General features: G+C 34.9%; 1 protein-coding gene across 1 annotated transcript in view; it reads left to right on the forward strand.

The window, feature by feature from the left end:
* Positions 1 to 439: 439 nt before the first annotated feature.
* Positions 440 to 12,907, forward strand: part of CD36 (CD36 molecule (CD36 blood group)) — a 78,970-nt gene continuing 66,502 nt past the window's right edge. The window contains exon 1 of the mRNA XM_066354268.1: positions 440 to 594. The gene's annotated coding sequence lies outside the window, so the exon portion shown is untranslated. The remainder of the gene's footprint in view (positions 595 to 12,907) is intronic.

A 12,907-nucleotide genomic window follows, 5' to 3' on the forward strand; every position in this document is an offset into this window, starting at 1 on the left:
ACCAAAAGATATTCACATTTCAAGGACTCACCCACAAAAGTTACTAAAGAAAAGTTTGATAAATAAATAATACTTAATATTTACTTTTTATCTTTCTTTTATACCTAATCAAGAAAAAAATTTTGAACCTGTCTCAACACTATCAAACAAATGATAATCATAGAGAGAAGCAAATTGATTATTAATAATTATTTGAATTACCATTTTTTATAAGCACAGCAGCTTATGGTAGGGGGCATAACAGGTTTTAACAAAAAGAAGATTAAGGGTTTTATTTTCCTCCACTGAGCCACAAAATAGTGAGATTTCTCAAGTTAACTTTAATTTCATCTGGCTCAGGTGTCAGGAATCTATATTTATCTTGTGTGAGGCATGCGTCCGAAGTGCTGGAAGTTTTGGGATGTCAGTCGCTTTCAGATGTCAGGATAACCTTAAAGACAGATGAATGGGTAAGACTCCATGCCTCATTTCTGAGTTCTCAGCTGCTGTGCTGTAGAAATCATGTGTTTATTTTCTGCACCTCCTCCTACAACAAAGTGTCCGAAGCCACTCTTAAAACCTTACCTCTGGGCAAGCAAGATCTTCTAGAAATTGGTGAGCAGAATTATTTTTATTTAGGAATGTGACTATAAAGAGTTAATGGACTATCATCTAGTAAATGAAAAATATTATTTTTTAACTGTTTAAAAAGATAAATATTCTCTGGTGTAATAATTGTCTTTTAACAGATTATAAACTTTCAGCTAAATGGATAAAGAAATAAATATTTAACAAATTTTTTCTTTAGTCTCTACATTCATGCTATGAAATTTCCATTTGCACAGTTTCATGCTTTTTATTTAGAAGTATCAAAATTTAAATTTCTAATTATTTCAAAAACTATAATTTTATAGGAAATTTTTATTTTTTCAGGCTTTCTAAATTGGTTTGGCATGTAGTAACCTAGGCTGATTTCATGTATTTTTTTTAAAAAAATATTGTTTAACTTCTCATACACTTTTTAAAAATTACTGTTTAAAAAATAATACTCTAAAAATCTTACCAATTTGATTTTTCTCTACTAAATTAGAAAAACACCATTTTAGTGAGACTAGCAGTTAGATGACCTTTGTTCATTAGACTATAAAAGTGTTTTCTGCAGTGTTGTCAAGACTGACAAGTATATCTAAAAAATAATTTCAAAGATCCAATCCTCTTTACAAATTGACTCCTAAAAGGAAAGGAAAAAAATCTTTTCATACCTAAACGTATTGATCATTAGTGATCATGGAAGTTTTACTGACTGGGCTCCAGATGCTTTCTTTCAGGGGAAGGGGATCTGTTGCATACGAAAAATTTTATAACATGGTGTGTTTCATAGTATGGCTATAGAAGAGGCAGAAACATTGCTGAAAATGATACAATAGTGACTTCTGCAGAAAGGAAATTTAATGATATAAATATTTAAATATAAAAGTTAAATACTAATTAAAAAAAACAATTTCCTCTTACTCTTCAACTGTTTGACAAAGCCTGGGAATGAATTGGGTAGGCTTCATTACCTTTAGAGAAGATCGCTTCCTTTTATTCTTTGGAGAGTGTTTGCTTGGAGATGAAAGCATTCTGGGTTGATACTTACATATGTGCTAATTTCTTGTTCACTTCTTATGAGAAAAGCTCAGCACTCGGTGGGTTTTGGATCAGGTGAAGAGAAATAGGCAACCTTTTCTCGGGTATAGCTGACTAAAAAATAAAAATGGAATTTGTTGGACAATAGATGAGACACTCCTGTAATCCTGACAAGAGAAAAGGTAAAATATTTTCAAAAATGCACAACACAAACAGCAATTATTTGGAATCAGATCCTCCTGTAAAAGACAATGACAACTTTGTACTGAACTGTTCTGAAGGCTTAAGAAAGAAAGCAAACACCTGAGTATAACCAAACAATATCCACCTGGGGATAACAAAGTGAGCTCCTGAATTTACAAGAATCATTGTAGAGACAGGGAAGGGGGGAAGAAAAAGCTTTCAAGTTCTAAAAATCTGTGGCAGAGACCCTATAAGACTGCAGAGTGGACTAGCTAAATGGAAGAATATGTTTATCTTAGAATGAAGAAATACATTAATAATATTATATATTGCTTTGGATATAACTATAGCTAATGTTGCTTTAGGCACAAGTTGTTAATATTACTAACTAAGGAATTTAATATTTTTAGTATTTTTAAATTAAGCTCCACAAAATTGTGAAATCAAGTAGAAACACTTTAAAATGAATAAAAAAGGAAAAATATTTTTTATTGGTCACTTACCTGTATGTATTTTATTGCTTTTTGGATAGTAACTGTAAGTATGTTGCCACTATCCCACAACCTAAACGGGATGATAGAGAATGGGGAGCCAGGAGCTCCGGGAAAGGAGTGACTGTCTCCACATCAGGTTACTAGAACCTAACAATGCTGAACCCAGCATGTTCTCTTAGCTCACGATGAATTGTTCATTAGGAAAAGAAATTAGTCTAAAACTAGCAGAAGTGCATAGAGAATATCAAAAGAAATATAGTTTAGTAAATAATTAGTTTTGCTGTTTTGTGTGTTGTATGTCAAAGCACAGAAATTGGCTAAGTCACTGGAAACATTTTTTCCTTCCGAAGGGTAGTTAGGATGCCACGGCTTCCACATGAGCTTTCTATATTTCTCTACAGAGAAGGCCAGGGGAATGCTGCTCTGTCTTCTGACAAATTTAGCCTTGTGGAGAATAAATAACACTTTTAAATAGGTGCTTGGTGGTACACTGTTAAGTAGTTTAAAATGTTTTGAAATATATCCAGAGACCTTTGTCACACAAGCCCTATCATCTGAAGGAGGAAATGACAGAAAATTGGCAAGCATACAGGGGACATAGCAGACAGCTTGGCTACATTCGTAAGGACTCCAGAGTGTGCTCAAATAGAAAGGCATTGTTTGCCTGCAGTGCTTGTGAGGTTTAAAATTGAAATAAGGACAGGGTCATATATATATATATATATATATATATATATATATATATATATATATATATATATATATATATATATTAGTTTCATTTCTTAATACTGTTTCTTTTTCCTCATGAAATCTAAATCTAAATCTTCCATTTCTCTCATTTTAATTTTTGGAAATCAGAAAGGCTATTTATAGTCATGTCATGGTTTTAAAAATTGAGAACATAGTCTACTAGAAATTTACTTGGTGGCTCATTTTCATTCTATTCTGGAACTTCATTATCACTTTCTTTGGAATGTAAAGACCACAAATGTGTCCTTCTTGGTCTCGTTCTAGGAAGTTTTATAAATGACAAAAGGTAGTTTATACAGTCTGGTGGTCCCATAGCATGGATGGACCCTAAGCATAGTATTTGTTTAGAGCAGACATAAACTTTTAGTAAGCAAGCAGAATCTTTTTTGACAAGTATTCTTACTTTAAGAATGAATCCTAAAACAGCAAATAAAACCACCATTTTTATTGAATAAATAATGGAGTCACTATCATTCTGATTTATTTATTCATTGGCACATTTGCTAAAAAATATTTATGAGCATGTGTGAGACAGACACTTCTATTATTAGAAACAATATTGCACTGAATTTTTATAAGGATCTAGAAACTTTGTACAGGTGGTTGTGATAGCTTTCTAAATGTATTTCTGGTTTAATTGTTTTGTCTGAAATGGAGAACAAACACTAATCTAAATTTTAGCTTGGTCTCATAAGGGGCAGACCTCTGGTTTCTATGGAAACCTCTAGTTTCTACAAGCCTCATCCTTTTAAGAGCTGCATGGTCAAAAGTTATATGTGAGCAGACACATAGATGGGCAAATATAATGCAGGAGGACACGGCTGTGATAAGGGCCATATACAGTGATAAGGACACTGCATACAGACCTTTGCTATTACTTGAAGCTGGCACCTCCCACTGGGCTGATAAGTCCAGGAAGGCAGGGGTCATTTGCAACTTAGTGTCAGCAATGTGCAGTGCCTGACACATAATAAGCACTCAATGGATAGATCTAATTCATTTATTCAAAAAAATTACCTCTGAATCTCTTCTAACCGAACATGTTCAGCTTCCACTAAGGCCTATAACTAAAATTTTTTAAATTTTTGTTCACTTCAACAATTTACAAATCTATTTCTTAAATTTCTCAGGTTTAGCGCTCTTTTTGAAATACTCAAATTGACATATCTCTACTTTAAAAATAATACATTTTTAAATAATACATTTGACACTTGAACAACATGAAGTTTACAGGTACCCATCTCCTGTACAGTTGAAAATGTGTGTATAATTTCTAACTGCTCCAAAATTTAAATTGTCCCTCAGTATCCAAGGGGAATTAGCACTCCTAAAGATACCAAGATCCATGGGTGCTTGGGTCACCTACAAAACTGACATAGATCAATACATACAGTTGGCCTCCCCATCTGAGGACTCCCAACAGCAGATTGAAAACAGTACAGGTGTTTATTGACAAAACCCACATGTAAGTAGACCCTTACAGGTCAAACCTGTGTTGTTCAAGGGTCAATTGTATATAGATATATGAGTTTTCTCACTATCCCTGCCCTTCTCAGTGTGTGTGTGTGTGTGTGTGTGTGTGTGTGTGTGTGTGTGTGTGTGTATGCGCGCGCGCGTGTGTGATATACAAAAAATCATCATTAAAAATTTAATAGAGAAATATCCTATAATTCAATTTATACTTTTTTTAAACTCACGGACACTAATAATTTCTCAGTGAGTGAACCCAAGAAGTTCATTCATTTCGCCTGATTCCACTGTCTTTTTTTTTTTAATTTTTATAAATTTTATTTATTGATTTTAGAGAGAGAAAAAAACATTGATTTGTTCTTTCACTTGTTTATGCACTTGTATGCGCCCTGACCAGGGATCGAACCCACAACCTTGGCATAACCAACTGAGCTACAAGGCCAGGGCTCCACTGAAATCTTAATCCTTTTCACCAGTATACATGCAAAGCTTAGATGTGCTTGCTTCTCTGTTCACTCTCTTAGATCTCTTCACTGAGCGTACCAAGTTTCAGATAAGCTAGAGAAAATCTCTTAATTAAGTCAATTCTACTTTGGGTCCAGCAGTCATCTTCAAAGTATGCTCACCTTGCCTCCAGTTGTGGGCTGTGATTTCTCCACTCCTCATTTTATGTGAAACTGTAGCATATCTAGTAGCCGTTCTTTGCTAGCCTAGTCAAATATGCCCTCAAAACCTTCTCTGGGGGTGGAGGTGGGGCTGGCTAGTAATAGAGGTGCGGTCATTATCTGTTTCTTCTTCAATCCACTGGTCAGAATTCCTTCTTGGCCTCATTGGGAGTTTCTTGAAAGTGTCTTCACCATTAGTCTTCCATACCTCTGTGCACTACATCCTTACACTGCAGTCCTATTGTAACAGCTCGATAAAATTCTGTTTTACCACATGATGTCAGGAAAAACAAGGTTAGACAAGAAAAAATAAATCCTAGTATATAAGACAAACTGAAGGGAAGCTTCCCTATAAATATCAGCACTATCTTCTCTACCCCATTAATATCCCTACTGAGTGTTAAAGATGTCATTTTGTTTTCTTGCTGAACTCTCCCACGCAGAACTTCTGTACATAGTAACAGCAAGAGCATTTCTTAAGCTGAAATCCTGTAGATAAACAAAAGCAATTGAGACAATCTGAATGGTCTTTTGTGAAAGAGTAAACTACTTAATAATTATTTACCATGGCAAAGCAACAACTATGAGCCTGGGTTTTTTTGTTCTTGTTTTCTGAGGTTTAAGGCTAAAAGTCTACTTTCAGCTGCTCTACCAATGTTCACACATGTTCGTAGCAAAAGCTATAAACATTGGAAGTAGTCATAGTTCTAATACTCTTAAACCAAAACCCATTAATTTTTACAAGTGAAGATTTGGGGGCATGTTGAAGTTAAGGGAGCTTTTATATCCTTGCCTAGCCATTTGATTGTCATTCCCCAACTTTTCCTTTCTCGAGTTTTTCTACGTGTCCCTCCCCATCAACACCTACTGAGTGATCTTATCTATATTTAAGTCTATATTTGTTAACCTCTCTGCTTCCTCATCTGTAAAAGAAATATAATAAAAGTATCTACTTCATAGAGTAACTGTTCAAAATAAGCAAGTCACTATATGTAAAGTGTACAAGTACTTTCCACATAATAAAAGAAGCGTTAACTATTATTATTTTATTCTCATAATGAATTTAACGTAGGCAATGTTTTTCTCTTTTTAAGAATGTATCAACAGACTAAGACAGATTAAGAAACCAGAAATGTTTGCAGCTAGTTAATGAAAATGCCAGCAAGAACTAACCCAACGCAATCCCAAATCTAGTTTTGTTATTTCCCTCTCCAGTCTTTTCTGTTGTCTTGTCACTCCAGCCTGAAACCTAGGACAAATTCTTGGTTTGTATTTCTCACTCCCTAGCTAATTACTTACCAAAGTTTAGCTATTCACACTACCTTCTAAATATCTCCCTGTTTGTGCTACATATTTCTGAAATATTTTCCAACTTTTTTCTCCCCAGCCACTGTCGTAATTCAGACCATATAATTTCTTGCTTAGATTATTTCCAAAGATTTCCTCTGGCCACTCCTCCAAATCTATTCTCCTCGTTGTGCCAGAGCATTTTCCTAATCTCAAATTTTATCATGCACTCCTTCCTTAAAATTCCTGAGTAGCTCTATATTGCATTTAAGATGAGTTCTTGAAAAGAATTTCTAGGTATTTAGGCACAAATGTCAGTGTGGTGTATTCTGCCTTATATTAGGTCTTATTCTGTCGCCTGTGCCCCCTCTCCAGTGCAATCTCAGCTTCCCAGAACTCATACAATACACCAAAGCTTCACCCAGATATCTATGTCCCCCCAGCTGTATGTTTGCTTATAAAACATATTTTTTATGAAACATAAACTTTTGGAGGAATGCCTTTGTTCCCTTTACCCAGACCTCTAAATTTTGGCAACTTTTTTTTAATTTAAATTTATTGGGTGAATGTACATTTCAAGTATATGTTTCTATCATACATGTTCTGTATATTGCATTGTGTGCAAAAAAATTAATACAAGAAAGATCTGGTTCTTTGAAAAGGTTAATAAAATAGGCAACCCCTGGCTGGACTCACTAAAAAAAAAAAGAGAGAAAAGACTGATATAAACAAAATAAAAAATAAAAGAGAAGTTACTATAGACATTACAGAAATACAAAGAATTATACTAGAATACTATGAAAGACTAAATGCCACCAAGGTCAATAACCTAGAATAATTTACAGGTTTTTAGAAATACATAACCTTCTTAGACTGAATAATGAAAAATCTGAAAATCTAAATAAACCAGTCAACAGTGAGTAAATTGAAACAACCATTAAAATCTCCTAAAAATCAAAATTCAGGACCAGATGGCTTCGCTAGTGAATTCAACCAAACATTCAGAGATTTGATATCTAGCCTTCTCAAACTCTTCTAAAAAACTGAAAAGGCAATATTTTCAATACATTTTATAAGGCCAACATAAACACTGATAACAAAACCTTGCAAGGATAACACAAAAAAGAAAACTACAAACTAATGTTTCTAATGAATACAGATGCACAAGTCCTAAATAAAATACTAGCAAAGCAAATTAACAAGACATTTAAAAATAATACATTATGATCAAGTGGGGCTCATTCCAGAGGCACAAGGATGGTTCAGCATATGCAAAGAGATCAGTGTTGTACAGCACATCCACACCACAAAGGGTAACATCGTATGAGCTTAAGAACAGATGCAGAAAAGCACTGGATGAGATACAACATCCACTTATGATTAAAATACTCAATAAAATGGCTATAGAAGGAATTTACCTCAACATAATATAGCCATCTATAACATAACCTCAGCTAATATCATAATGGTGAAAAAATGAAAGCTTTTCCTCTAAAATCACACCTGTATCTCATAACTTGCAAGTAAGCTACAACTTCCTCCATCAGCTGTCCTTTAACAGCCTTCCGTACCCAGCATACACTCTCCTCACCTTTGCATAGAAGTCACAAGGTATTATGATTGTCCGTTTATGAATCTATCTTCCTAGACAAGCTGTGAGCTACTTTAGGGGAAGTATTAGGTTCTTGTTTTGTTGATTTTCTCTTTTTATCCCAATTAAAATTTCAGACTAAGAATGCTTAAGATACTTGTTTTATTCTTGAAAGGGCTACAGATTAGTGAACATTAGCCCGTGTTAATGAGATTTCTGTAAAGGCATAAATAACTGTTTTTAAAAAACAAAGTTAATAATTCAAACTATGATTTTTAAAAAGTAGCTTCAAATGTGATCTAAAAATTTCAAGAATGAAGAAGAGTTTATTGGGGAAGTAATCCAGTATTAGAACCGGTAAAAACAACTGTAGTACTAATTTGCCTGTCTTCTGGGTTGTGACCTGGTGGTGAGGGAAATGAAATGAGCAGTAGGATCAGGTTCCTGGCCTGGCCGCCCAGCAGGAGTGTGCTATGTAGGCAAAGGGTTGAGGGCAAGTTAAGATTAGGAAAGGATATGCACGGTGATAGACAAGCCAAGCTGAGTCTAATCGAGTTTTAAATCTTTTCCTTTGGAAAACAAGGACTGGCAAATGAATGCTGGAAACTGGAGAATTAGAAGTTTTATCTCATAGCACTCAGCTCAGTTCTGAAAGCTGTTTAAATCAGGCTAGATTTAGCAAGGAAGTTCTTAAAAAATTAGTGTGCATGAGAATAACCAAAAATGTGTGGTATCTATGGCTTAGAGAGTGTTCATAATTGATCCGTATTCAGACAGAGCATCTTGTTTTTGTCTTGGTCCATACAAGGCCAGGGGCCACTGCCATTGTGGCCAGGCACATGCAGGTTCACATTGGATTCCGGCAGATGGTAAAGAAAACAGTGGAGCCAAAAAATGCTGGGTCATTCCTTTATTAAAGTCTCGCAGGAGCCAACAAGCACACACACAGGGGAAACAGTTACCTTTCACCATTCAGACTACCAAAGCCCTGACACATTCTCCTGTTTCACAACCAGGAGAATCTTCTCCGGTTTCTCCTAGAATCAAAGCCCCCCTCACCCCCAGTCTTAGTGGAGCTTACAAAGCCCCTCACCTCTGGTTCCCCATCTGCACACCTTCTCTCTCTCTGCAAAACATAGCTTCTTCTTCAGCACTCTGCATTCTCTCTCACTCTGCAAACATGGCTTCGTTCTGCTTCTCCTCCTTCTTCTTTCTCCTTTTTTCAAAACTTTCTGGCATGAAAACCTCTCCTCCAGCAAACATGAACAAAACAATGACCCTTCCCAAGCAGAAAGATAATTTGCAATTTCACAGATCACACATACCTGGCGCTGCCCAGCCCCCAATGCAAACTATAAGCGAGCAAACATAAAAATCATATTTTACAAACTTATTTGGCCAATAGTCCATCATGATCATGTGGCCTTGTCTGGAGTCAATGTTCTGTAAAATTTTTATGCTCACAAGAGAACACCAAGGCCTGACTATGGGGGCCACACCTGTTTTCAGAAACAATAAGACTAGCAGATAGCACCAGGACAGGCTCTGAATGTCAGGGGCTGTTTTCTTTTTAATTTTTTTTTTTTTTTAGTTTATTCATTTTTAGAGAGAAGAGAGAGAGGAGAGAGAGAGACTGGGGGGAGGAGCTGGAAGCATCAACTCCCATATGTGCCTTGACCAGGCAAGCCCAGGGTTTCGAACCGGCGACCTCAGCATTTCCAGGTCGATGCTTTATCCACTGCGCCACCACAGGTCAGGCTTTTTTTTTTAATTTTTTTTTTTAGTTTATTCATTTTTAGAGAGAAGAGAGAGAGGAGAGCGTTTTCTTTTTCTCATGAAACTTTTTTTGTTGTTATTTCAGTAATTAAACCTACTTTCATGAAACCCACTTTCCACAACTTTGGTGGTAAGATTCTAATAGAATTTCTTTGTAATTGTCTTTGTAAACACTATGGTATGCTCAGCACGTTGAGTATTTTAACACAAAATTTCATTCCTCTTATGCTAGCAATTTTATGATAAATAGAACCACAAGAGGAGAATAGTCTCTGTATAATAACTACGAAGTACACAATCGTTAAGGAATTAATTCGCTTTTTTGTACTTATACCATAAAAAAGTAATTTATTATATAAAAATATATCATTGGCAGATATACAATATACAGAATAAAATTTTAATTCTACTTGGTGAAAGTTATTTATAAATTGAGGGCCCCTTCTACTTAATACATAGAAAATATCTCAATGACAGGTTATTAAGAATCTGGGAATTATCATAAATCAACATATTTGCCTAAAGCCAGCAGATATGCATCTAAGTTGAACTTATATAAATGTAGTTAAAAATATATATTCCAAACTTTTTATTTATATATTCTGGATGTCTCCTAAAATAAATGGGATGATTTGACTTTTTCTCTTATATAATAGACTACCATCATCATAAATTTTGCTTAAAGAACATCTAGTAAGGGATTCAAATTCATAATTGAATAATATTCAATATTTCAGTATTGTGTATGAATTTAAACTGACTAGAATCATTGACAAATGTCCCATATAATTTGCTTTATAACTTGTTATAAATCTATAAAGGAGGTTTTTTAGGGTTGGAGGGGACGCGGAGGAGATAGGACTATAAACTAAGCTTGATTTTTCCATAATGTACTATTTTAAACACTTTGTTAAATATACCATTTTCTTTGATTTATATTATATATACATATTTATATGCATTTTAAGTGTGAGCTGCATAATAAATTCAAGATTATATTTGGGATTAAATCTTATATTTAATCCCAAATACACTGTATAAAATGAAGTTTATCCATCATTGAGTTTCTTTGATTGGTTTAAAAATATAATAAAGCAATATAAAAGGTAGAGTGATGTGGTTTCATCTCTGCCTTATCATATTATCTTGTTAATAAAAAGAAGTTATTTTGATTGAACTTTATAGTTTGCCCTGTAGTTTCCCTTGAAGATCTGATCTAAAAAAAAAAAAAATGCTCATTTTTTATAATACTTTCTCCTTAAGGTTTACCTTTTGTGTTGTTACTATTTATTCTTCCTGTTTTCAAGGAAAACACATAGTTCTGTTTTATGGGAGCCAGAAAAAAATAATTTACTAAACAGGAAACTGAATGAGAAGTTAAAATTTCAGTTAAACATTTTAACTTTTAATTGAACAACAAGGTTTAAAACGATTTACATTATAAATAGGCGTCATGGGCACAGGCAAAGTGTTCTGATTCAAGTCTTTACAACCAAGAGCAGCAGTTTGGGTACTTAATCTAAGTGACTCAATGGTTAAATTATAGTAGAATCCTGATAACTGACTTAATTCTTGTTAACAGTAATAAAAGGAGAATAATACCAATAAATTTTAAAATATCTATTAATTACATGGGACATTAGTATTTTTGGAGCTCATTATTTAAGGAAGGGTCAAATTTGCATAATGTACTTTTGATTATGATATGTATAGTCTCTAATATTGCTGTGTGGAAGTTGGCTACAGATGAATATTTATTACTCCTATTTGCAATGGTAAAAAGGAGTATTTTGTGTGCACAGCTTAGCAGTAGGCACCTATGTGAAAAAGAAAGAAAAGAAGATTAGGATCAGTCTTACCTGAAATATTTCCTGATCTTGGTGTGTTCTTGAGAAGGCTTTACACATCACATATATTTTTAAAAACAGTTGTTGTATGATGTGTGCCAGAATAAAATAGAAGCCTTCTCTTTTTGCTTACATCAAATCCATGTTTTTCCAGGGCATATAAGCCATAAAAGCAACGAGTGGCCATTTCTCAGTAACGATTGTTTTTAATTGAGAAAGCTACCCCAATTATTTCTTGGAGAGTCTCCTAGTTCTCTGCTGGTTTAGTCTTAGAACTCTCTTTCTCTCTCGGTTCTATATCTCTTTAAACTGTCATAATGCAATTATATTCTATACACCTTCTGGTCAAACAAGATAAAGTATAAATATGTTCACCAAAAGGCAGGTTCACACACTTATTTTAGTCATTGCTTCTTCCTGATGAGGGCCTCCTTTAACTGAATCCAGTTGAGAACTTTAGATGAAGTCAATCTAATGCTTATGCGTTGGTGGCTATTGGCAGTGGAGTCCTGTTCTTGTTCCCTGTTCTATCCCTTCATCTGTCCTCCAACCCTGTGACCCGGCAGTGCTGCCCTGACTCTGCACTTCCTTCGGAACCAAACCCCAGGCTGAAATGAGAAGTGGGGGAAACTACAAATGAGGAGCTTGAATACTTCCTAATAGAGGGTTGTGTGTGCCCTTGCTATCTGCTCTGTGATTTGTCAGCTTTGTACTAGAGTTGTCACTTCAATCAGAGCCAATAGAACAGAAATGCTAAGCCTCCCGTTCCCCTTGGCCTTTAATGTTTTAGCTCTGCTTTTACTGAGATTTCAGTTCTTATTTAGTTTTCATTACTCCTCCTCTCACTCCTCAGGCTGAGTTCCAGAGTGCCATCAAACAACTTTAGCTCCAGTGTTTCTCCCACTCCAGGTCATGAGTCTGAGGCCTTGCTTCTCAGTTTCACAGCCCCTTGACCCCGCTGCCACCACACACTGCAAGTACTTTCCTACTAACTCAACCTCCGTCTGGAATGAGCCCACCTTCTCTTCATTAGGCAAAATGCAAATTTTGGGTCAGAACCTTACGCCTTTCAAGTATTGTTTTATTAGTCTTCTATGTAGACTCTCATCCCAATTTACTGCTTTTAATATGACCCTTTCAAAGTGAAAGCTCTTATCCCATTACTTCCTCTACTTAAATTACTTAATGATTCTTTTGTGTGTACATAATAAATTTAAGATCCTTAGAATATCA

Source organism: Saccopteryx leptura, chromosome 12 (genome assembly GCF_036850995.1).
Source record: "Saccopteryx leptura isolate mSacLep1 chromosome 12, mSacLep1_pri_phased_curated, whole genome shotgun sequence".
NCBI classification, from domain to species: Eukaryota; Metazoa; Chordata; class Mammalia; order Chiroptera; family Emballonuridae; genus Saccopteryx; species Saccopteryx leptura.